The 9559-nt window shown below is 41.2% G+C and overlaps 1 long non-coding RNA gene across 1 annotated transcript in view; it reads left to right on the top strand.

The window, feature by feature from the left end:
* Positions 1–568: 568 nt before the first annotated feature.
* Positions 569–9559, top strand: part of LOC114809979 — an 80116-nt gene continuing 71125 nt past the window's right edge. The window contains exon 1 of the long non-coding RNA XR_003757738.2: positions 569–664. This is a non-coding gene — a long non-coding RNA (uncharacterized LOC114809979). The remainder of the gene's footprint in view (positions 665–9559) is intronic.

The following is a 9559-nucleotide window of genomic DNA, read 5'->3' as shown; positions in this document are numbered from 1 at the left end:
GTTTTAGAGTTTATTTATTCAGTGGTATTTGTTAGGTGCTTACTGTATTCCACAAACTATTCCAAGTGCTGGGACAGAAGCAATCTAATTAGGTTGGACGGTTCATATCCCACCTGGGGCTCACAGTCTTAATAATCACTTTACAGGTGAGAGTTGTCAGTCGTTGAACCCAAAGTATAATTGAAGTAGAGAATTGACACAATTATGTGGATAACAGTGTGTGCAAGGGATGTGTCTGTTTATTGCTGAACTGCACTCTCCCAATCACTTAGTACAGTGCTCTGCACACAGTAAGCACTCAATAAATATGACCAAATGAATAAAATAAGCTTTTGAAGAAAATCCAGGGTTTTGGAGGGATTTTTTTCCCCCCAGGATGATCAGATCAACTCTTTACAAGGATCAAATTCATCAGTTTTCCAACTCAATTTAGCTCTAAGGGCCAGCTGAAAGCTCTAATTACTCTGGAGGAGCCAGAGGAACCACACCCTTGGAGCTCACCTCAGCTCCTCCCATCGGTTCTTTGTCTTCCTTGCCACCCTCTGGCCAAGTGGAATCACTTGGTTCACCTTCCTGAGAAGGTCAAGATTCTCTTAAAGGAAAGAGAAAGACCACCCTCGAACAGCAAAGTGTCCTGAGTTGTGGCTGAAAATGATATTGGAAGGTAAGAACTCTAGATCTGATTCTAGTTGTATGTTTTGAGTTACAATATGGACAAGCCTATTAACCAGGTGTTGATGTCAGCCATCGAGATTTTAATGTGGACCTAAGGAATGGAGTTTGAATGTGTCTCCTTGGCAGCCAGAAGATGGAAGGCTTTCATGGAAGGCTTTTTCATATATTCCTTTTTCTTTCAATCCATGCAACCCATTTGTACACATTTCAAGGGTGCTAGGTTAATTGTACCTCTCCTCAAAGGACATGGGGTAACTAGGGAACTAGGTAAATAGGGGTAATTGCTCAGAGAAGCAGCATGGCTCAGTGGAAAGAGCATGGGCTTGGGAGTCAGAGGTCATGGGTTCAAATGCTGGCTCCACCACTTGTCACCTGTGTGACCTTGGGCAAGTCACTTAACTTCTCTGTGCCTCAATTACCTCATCTGTCAAATGGGGGTTAAGACTGTGAGCCTCACATGGGACAAACTGATTACCCTATATCTACCCCAGCGCTTAGAACAGTGTTCTGCATGTAGTAAGCACTTAACAAATACCAACATCATTATTATTATTATTAGGGGATGATTCTAGAAGTCTCTGAAAGAACAGTGGAAAAGTACTTTGGGACTGAAATAGCTCCAACCCCTTACTTGTTTCTCTAGTCCTGGTTTCTGTTTCTGTACTGTGATAGTTAATTCTCAAGCAACACACAATTTGAACGGTGCCTAGGCAGCTGTCTGCCACACCAACTTCATATGAAATCCACCCACGGTATTTGACTCAATTACCTCCTGCAGCTGTGAATTCCACAGGTTGACCACCCTTTTCATGGAGAGGCATTTCTTTGTGTTGGTTCCAAATTTATTAGCCATTTCTATCATTCCTTTGAGTCTGTAATATTTCTTTGTTTCTTCACATGTTCTCATTTCAAGCCAAGCTCTAGTTGTTTGTGTTTAGTAGGAAGCCCAGTTCAGAGGACAGACTTTGCAGTATCTGCAAAAGCAATTCTGTTTCAGATTCACGTAGTGTGCAGTTCAAAAGGCATATCCAGTGAAGACCTAGTTCAAAAAAATCGGCCTAATTGTGCTCTTTATTTTCCTTAAATAACTATGTGGTCATTTTATGTTCTTTGAATATCATTTTCTTTGTAGGCATTTAGAAGATTATACTAGATTTCTTCTTCTCTTTGTTCTGTACAACATTTCAATGCCTTATTCAATATGACTTGAAGAGGGAATAGGCTTAAGTTTTAACAAGATGCTACCAATAATTTCTTTAAAAGTCCTAAGACACTGGGGTTGCATTTCCAAGAAAGATTGTTTGTAGGACTTTCTGAATATTTTAAGAGAGGTTTAGAGAACTATCATCATTGAATGGCTTAAGGGTAGTCCTACTTAGATAGAGCAAAATGGGCTAGATGAACTTGTAAAGTCCTGTCCAGTCCTGTTAATCTAGGACATCTCTCACTTGTGCTTTGAAGGGCTCAGGATAAAGAATCAGTGGACATTATCTCTCCTGACTTATTTTCCCTTGGTGGTAGCCCTAGTGTCTTCCCTCCCACAGCATAATTTTCACTGGTACCCCTCAAAAAATATGTAAAATGGTATTTTTCATGACACCCTTTTCCACCCATTTGGAACTAATATGGTGCCATATGTAAATATCTATACTTAGTACATGGTAAGCACTCCATGAGTATCACTGATTGTTCATCCATGTCACTACCAAAGAAGCAAATGGATTTTAGGATGTCTTTTCAAAGTTCACTTTTCTTTGCATGTATAGCAGTTACAGAAATACAATGCTGCTAGATTTATCATGGGGAAAATATATTACAATCCTCTAGACTGTAAGCTCATTGTGGGCAGAAAATGTGTCTGTTTATTGTTATATTGTACTCTCCCAAGTGATTAGTACAGTGATCTGCACACAGTAAACTCTCAGTAAATATGATTGCCTGAGTGGCTGCATAAATATTTGCAAGGCTCTGCAGTAGATGGTATTTAGCTGTGGAGCTGGCCTCTTGTGTTTCTCCATGATTTGTCCAGGTGGCTTGGCTGGGATTTGGCCAGAGGGCTTTACCTGGAGGGCTTTGGTCTGGATTTAGCTGGTGATTGCCTTTTGTGAGATCCAGAAAGGAGAAGGCAGAAGGAAGCAAGGAACTGATCTTTCGGGAGAGGGGACGACAGAGTTCAGGTAACAGGCTGCAGGTCTCAAATCACTTCCCTTCTCTCCTTCTACATCCCAGCCCTCACATTCTGCTCATCTTGTGCTAATCGTTTCACTGTGGCTCATACTCACCTATCCGACAATATCCGACAGTCGACACCTGGCCCACATCCTACCTCTGGCCTGGAATGCCCTTCTCCTCACATCAGCCAAAATAGCATATTTCCCCCTTCAAAGCCTTGCTGAAGCCTCACCTCTTCCATGAGGCCTTCCCAGACTAAGCCCCCCTTTTTCTCTGCTCACCCTCCCTTCCCCATCACCCCTAACTCTCTCCCTTTTCTCTACCCCCTCCCCACCCCACAGCACTTGTGTGTATATGTACATATTTATAATTCTATTAATGATATGCATATATCTATAATTCTATTTATATATTGATGCTATTGATGCCTGATACTTGTTTTGATGTCTGTCCCCCTGACCCCCCTTCTAGACTGTGGAAAGGGATTGTGTCTTTGTTGCTGAATTGTACTTTAAGTGCTTAGAACAGTGTTCTGGACATAGTAAGTGCTCAGTAAATACAATTGAATGAATGGAAGATGAAGAAACCCTTATTGAAGCCTGTGGGACATGAATTCTTCTTGAACAGGGCCACCCAAATGGGAAGCTGAGAGAAGTGAAGTGACTTGCCTAGGGTCATGCAGCAGGCAAATGGAGGAGAAGGGATTAGAGCACAGGTCTGTAGACACCCAGGCCTGTGTTTTTTCCTAGTGGGGCCTCTGGACACTCTAGGCCATAAGATGTAAATAAATAATGATGGTATTTAAGCGCTTACTATGTGTCAGGCACCATACTAAGCGCTAGATGGATAAAGCCAATTGGGTTGCACACAGTTCCTGTCCCATATGGGTTCACAGTCTTAATCCCCCTTTTACAGATGAGGTAACTGAGGCACAGAGAAGTGAAGTGACTTGCCCAAGGTCACAGCAGACAAGTGGCAGAGTCAGACCTGGAATACATGACCTTCTAACTCCCAGACCTGTGCTCGCTCCCCTAGGCCATGCTGCTTTCACATTATGGTATTTGTGAAACGTTTACTATGTGCCAGGTGTAGACTGTACACTCTAGGCCCTCTAGATCCCCTCGATGGCATCTCATTTGGTCAAGCCACCATTTGCAGAAGGCAGGCCCATCATATACAGCAAAAGACTTCCTGTAATCAGCAGAAGCCATTAGGTTGCTTCTGACCGCAGCTACCATCAAGTGGGGAGAAGAAAGTGGTATTCCCCCATGCCTGAACTTAAGCTCTTCCAATTGCTTGTTGAGTGACTTTAGGCAAGTCAATTAACTTCTCTGTGCCTCAGTTCTCCCTTTCTCCTTCCTACTTAGACGGAGAGCCCCATGTGGGACAGGGACTGTGTGTGACCTAATGAGCTTGTATCTAACCCAGCACTTAGAACAGTGTTTGGTACATAGTAACCACCTAAATTTTAAAAAAAACACCCTGATCTGGGCTGTGCAGCACTAGCCTGAGCTTTATAATTAGAAGAGAAAATTACAGCTGAGTTTGCCAGGTGTCTACCTAATCAAGAGGCCTGGGCTCACCAGAGCTCACTTTTGGATCACTCATTGTTATAGAGTCCAGAATAGTGAATTACAATGAGTTTTTTGATTAGCATAAGCCTGGGACAGAAGTTAAAGTGATTTGTTTATGTGTCTATGTTGGGTTGTGGGGGGAGGCATGATCATTTTTCACTGGCTTCTGGGGTTTTCTACTTTTCTACAGTTCTAATGTAACTGTAGCATTTAATCCATATAAATGGATGTTTAACATTTCTATTGGCTGTTCCTCATTACATCCATGAAATGCATAATTGCATCCCTGCTACAATGGCTTATGGGCCATTCAACTGCCTAGGCTCCATCTTTCTTATATCCACTAGGATTTGATTCTAGCCTACTTGGAGGGGATTGTGAGTTTTGTGGAGGTGGAGAGAAGAGGATCACATTCTTGTTCACAGTCAGTCATGGTTGGAATGTTGGCTGACCAATGCCTGAGCTGTTCTCCCCCGTTTCCCTGACTCCAGACAGTTGCCCAGAGCATAAAATCACCCGGCACAGAAAATATCCAGCACAGAGATGGAGGAGGCACAAGAGAGTACTCTGGCTAAGAAAAGAAGAGAAATGATCTCCTCAGTCAGTCAATTTGTATTTATTGAGTGCTTACTGTGTGCTGAACACTATACTAAACTCTTGGGAATACACAATATAATAGTATAACAGTCACATTGCCTGCCCACAGTGAGCTTAGAGTCTAGAAGGGGAGAATGAATACATGAATAAATTACAGATAAGTCCATAAGTGCTGTGGGGCTGAGAGGGGGGAATGAATTGGGGAGGCAATATAGTTGGAGCCTAGGCAGACTCTCTGTGACTCCCCACACAAGGAAGTGTCCTGGAGACTTCTCTTCACAGAATAGTGTGGTCTCTATTCTGTGGAGGAACAAAGGTTCCTGGTAGATTGTAAATTCCATGAAAACAGAGATAGTATCAGTTGATTTTTATTATCAGTCATATTTATTGAGCACTTACTGAATATAAAGCATTGTATTAAATGCTTGGAAGAGCACAGTATAACAGAGTTGGAAGGCATGTCCCTGGCCTCAAGGAGATTATAGTTTAGAGGACTATTGTACCCTCCCGAGCACTTAGTACAAGCTCTGCACACAGTATGCACTCAAGAAATACTACTGGTTGACTGAAAGAATGGAGCTATATTTCCTAGTAAGGACAGACAAAACCTGCCCAAATGTGGGTTTGTCAAGTGTTCCAATCCATTTCCATGTTTCTGACTCAATAAAACCAAAACCATATTTATGTAAGTACTTTTTCCCCTTCATTTTCAAAATCCTGTGTAATTGAAGGGAAACTCAATCCATATGCTTGTGATTTGTTTACACTTGTAACATCAAAATATGTTTTTTAAAGAGCTAGTGGAGATCCCAAAAGACTTTTCAGCCTTTTAAATGAGCTTTTTAAAGATTTTTTTTTTCCACAACAGGAGGTTTCATATTACTGAGGGTAAATGAACTTGAAAATGAAGGGGTCTGTGTTTGGTTCAGAATTTCAAATCCACAAATTCTGTTTAAAATCTGCCAAGTCCTGACTCCCTTCTGCAGGTAAGAGCTTCTAAGTTTCATGTCTGACCCAGAAAATTGTGAAAAAAATATAAATTCCCTACCCAGAGCGGTTAATTAATCCTTTAATTCACCCCACCCTTATCCCCATAGCACTGATGTATATATCTGTGATTTATTTTGCTGTAAGCTCCTTTTGGGTAGGGAATGTGACTACAAATGCATTGTATTTTTAATCTCCAAAGTGCATAGTACAATGCTCTGCACACAGTAAGTGTTCAATAAAAGCCATTGGTTTTGAATTACTGATTGACTAATTTCTCTCATTTAACCCATTATTCAACCTATTAAATCCTGTCAGTTCTATTTTCATAACTTCTCTAGAATGCAAACGTTCCTCTCCATCCAAGCTGTTCAATGATGATCCAAGTACTTATCACACCCCACTTTGACTGCTAACTTCTTTACCTCTACTCTCTCCAGTCCACATTTCACTGTGCTGCCCTGATCATTTTTCTAAAAAAAATTCAGTCAATAGCTCCTCTCCATTTCACAAACACCTCCAGTGGCTGCCCATCCAGCTGTCATCAAACAAAAATTCCTTACCATCAGTTTTAAGACACTCAATCAGCTCTCCTCCTCCTACCTTTCTTCACTAGTTTCCTACTACAACTCAACTCATACACTTCCAACTTATTTTCTGTCCCTTGTTCTAATCTTGTCCTTGTCCTCCCTCTGGTCTAGAAATCCCACCCCCCCCATTCATATGTGATTCTCTCCACCTTCAAAGATCTCTGAACACCACTTTTTCTGTAGTCTTCCCTGACTATCCCTCATTTCTCCTATCTGCCTCTGTATCAATTACGGACCTGGCTCTATACCCTTAAGTATTTGATATTCAACCCACACTCAGCCCCACAGCACTTACGTACATATCTGTATATTCTTCCATTTCCTTTCTGAAATTCATTTTAAATAATAATTATGGTATTTCTTTCTATGAGACAAGCACTGTTTTACGCACTGGGGTGAATTCAAGATACTAAGGTTAGACAGAGTCCAATTTGGAGGGAGAGGGATTTAATTCCCATAATACAGGTGAAGTAACTGAGGCACAGAGAAGTTAAGTGACTTGTCAAAGGTCACAGCAGGCAAGTGGAGGATCCGGAACTAGAACCTAAGTCTTCTGACTTCTCGACTTGTGTTCTTTCCACTAGGGCACACTGTTTTGAAGTCTACCACCCCTCTAAGATGTAAGTTCTCTTCTGCCAAAGAGCAAGTCTACCCACTATATTGTTGTGTATTTTCCGAAGAATTTAGTATAGCTCTGCACACTGAAAGCACCCAATAAATGCCATTGATTGATTGGAATTTGGAATTGGAATTTTGAATTCATTTGGAAAAAAATTAAGCACTATACAGATGCAAGTTATTAGCAAGTGTATGCACATAGAATATGTATTTTAGCTAAATATGTACTAATACTCCAAACTCTCCATGAGGGAATTCCTTAAATAGACTAAGCTCAAGCAGGCTGGACAGCTAAGCTTTATATTTATTCAGGTGTTAAAAGTTAATATAATTCAGGATTATTTTCTCTAGAAGAACACATGAAGCTGATAAAATTAGTAGGCAAGGTGTTTTTCATGACAGAAGTATTCATTTGCAAGAACCATGTGGAATAATTTTGGCTAAGTGCTTTTATTTTGGGAAGCAAGGTGCTGTGCAACTAAAGTGTCATTCTTTCTTGCTTTAAGAGATAGTCAGTTGTCTAACTGCTATATTTTCACCAATTTAGACTTACTTTCTGGTAAGTTTCAGCTATCCAGAAGGCTTGGGGGATTGTGTGTGTGTGTGTGTTTTTCCTCTCTGCAAGAACTAACAGAACTCTGTTGAAACCTTCATCTTAATGAGGTATGTGAAAAGCTGTAGAGCAATCTAGTAAGAGCTCAATAAATGTCCACAGTTAAAGCTAGAGAAAAATAAAGGGAGGGAAAAAGATTTTAAGGAATTCACTGGGGAAGCAGCATGACCTAGTGGATAGAGCGCAGGCTTGAGAGTCAGAAGGTCATGGGTTCTAATTTTGACTAGGCAACTCATCTGCTAAGTCATCTTGGTCAAGTCTGAGCTCCTCTTCCCCCTCTACTCCCTCTGCCATCCCCCCTTTACCTCTCCGCAGCTAAAGCCTCATTTTCCCCTTTTCCCTCTGCTCCTCCACCTCTCCCTTCCCATCCCCACAGCACTGTACCCGTCCGCTCAACTGTATATATTTTCATTACCCTATTTATTTTGTTAATGAATTGTACATCGCCTTGATTCTATTTAGTTGCCATTGTTTTTATGAGATGTTCTTCCCCTTGACGCTATTTAGTGCCATTGTTCTTGTCTGTCCGTCTCCCCCGATTAGACTGTAAGCCCGTCAAACGGCAGGGACTGTCTCTATCTGTTGCCGACTTGTTCATCCCAAGCGCTTAGTACAGTGCTCTGCACATAGTAAGCGCTCAATAAATACTATTGAATGAATGAAAAGTCACTTAACTTCTCTGTCCCTCCTCGGCAAAATGGGGATTGAGACTGTGAGCCCAGTGTGGGACAGGGACTGTGTCCAACCCAGTTTACTTGTACCCACCCCAGTGCTTAAAACAGTGCCTGGCACACAGTAAGCATTTAACAAATACCACAATTATTATTCTGTATGACCTTGGTGAAGTCACTTGACTTCTCTGTGCCTCAGTTACATCATCTGTAAAATAGGGATTAAAACTCTGAGCCTAATGTGAGAGAGGGACTATGTCCAACTCAATTACCTTATATCTACCCCAGTACTTAGTACAGTGCTAGGCACATAGTAAGTGTTTAATAAATAGCATTATAATTATAAGCAGTTGTTTGGGGGGCATCTGATTTATGCTCCAAAACTCTTACTCCCTTACTCCTTACTGCCTTGTCTTCCCCCACCCACTCTCATAACTAGGCTTAGATCTAAAACCCACATTTCCCAAATCTGTAAGCCACAGGTAGCTCTCATCTCTATCCATCATTTTATTGATTTAGCTATCATTGTTCCTGATGTCATAAAGTGATATCACATGGTGGCTTTAAGGTCCTGTGCTGTCTACATTTTCTGTGAAGGCTTTTATCCTATTCCTTTGAGGATTCTGGTATAAGGAAAGCTGAGTATTATAGGTTTACTACACCTTGTTTGCGAATTTGGGTCTCCAAATACAGAATGCTCATAGGGCTTTAGTGAAGAAATAGTTCTCATTGAAATAGTTTCTAGGAGTGTGTAGGGCCTATTGAACCATTTGGTTCACCCAATCTTTAAAGACCAACCCGAAGTAGTTAGGTCACCATTTCATCCTTGTTTTTTCTCAGTTCTGCAATTGAAAAATAACCAGCAGCTCACCAAACTGGGTGATTTTAGGTATTATACCCTTAGCTTTCCTGAGCATGCTTAAGTCTCACAATTGAAAAATTGGTTTAATAGTCTGGGTGTGCAGCTATAAATTTCAGCTCAGAGGATACAACACAGGTGTAAGTCTTTAACATGGGTATAGAGAAAAACTGATGGGAGATATTAGCCCTTCCGGAGAGTGT

Source organism: Ornithorhynchus anatinus, chromosome 3 (assembly GCF_004115215.2).
Source record: "Ornithorhynchus anatinus isolate Pmale09 chromosome 3, mOrnAna1.pri.v4, whole genome shotgun sequence".
Lineage (NCBI taxonomy): Eukaryota > Metazoa > Chordata > Mammalia > Monotremata > Ornithorhynchidae > Ornithorhynchus > Ornithorhynchus anatinus.
Note: the sequence above shows the minus strand (reverse complement) of the source record. Positions and strands in the feature narration are given on the sequence as shown.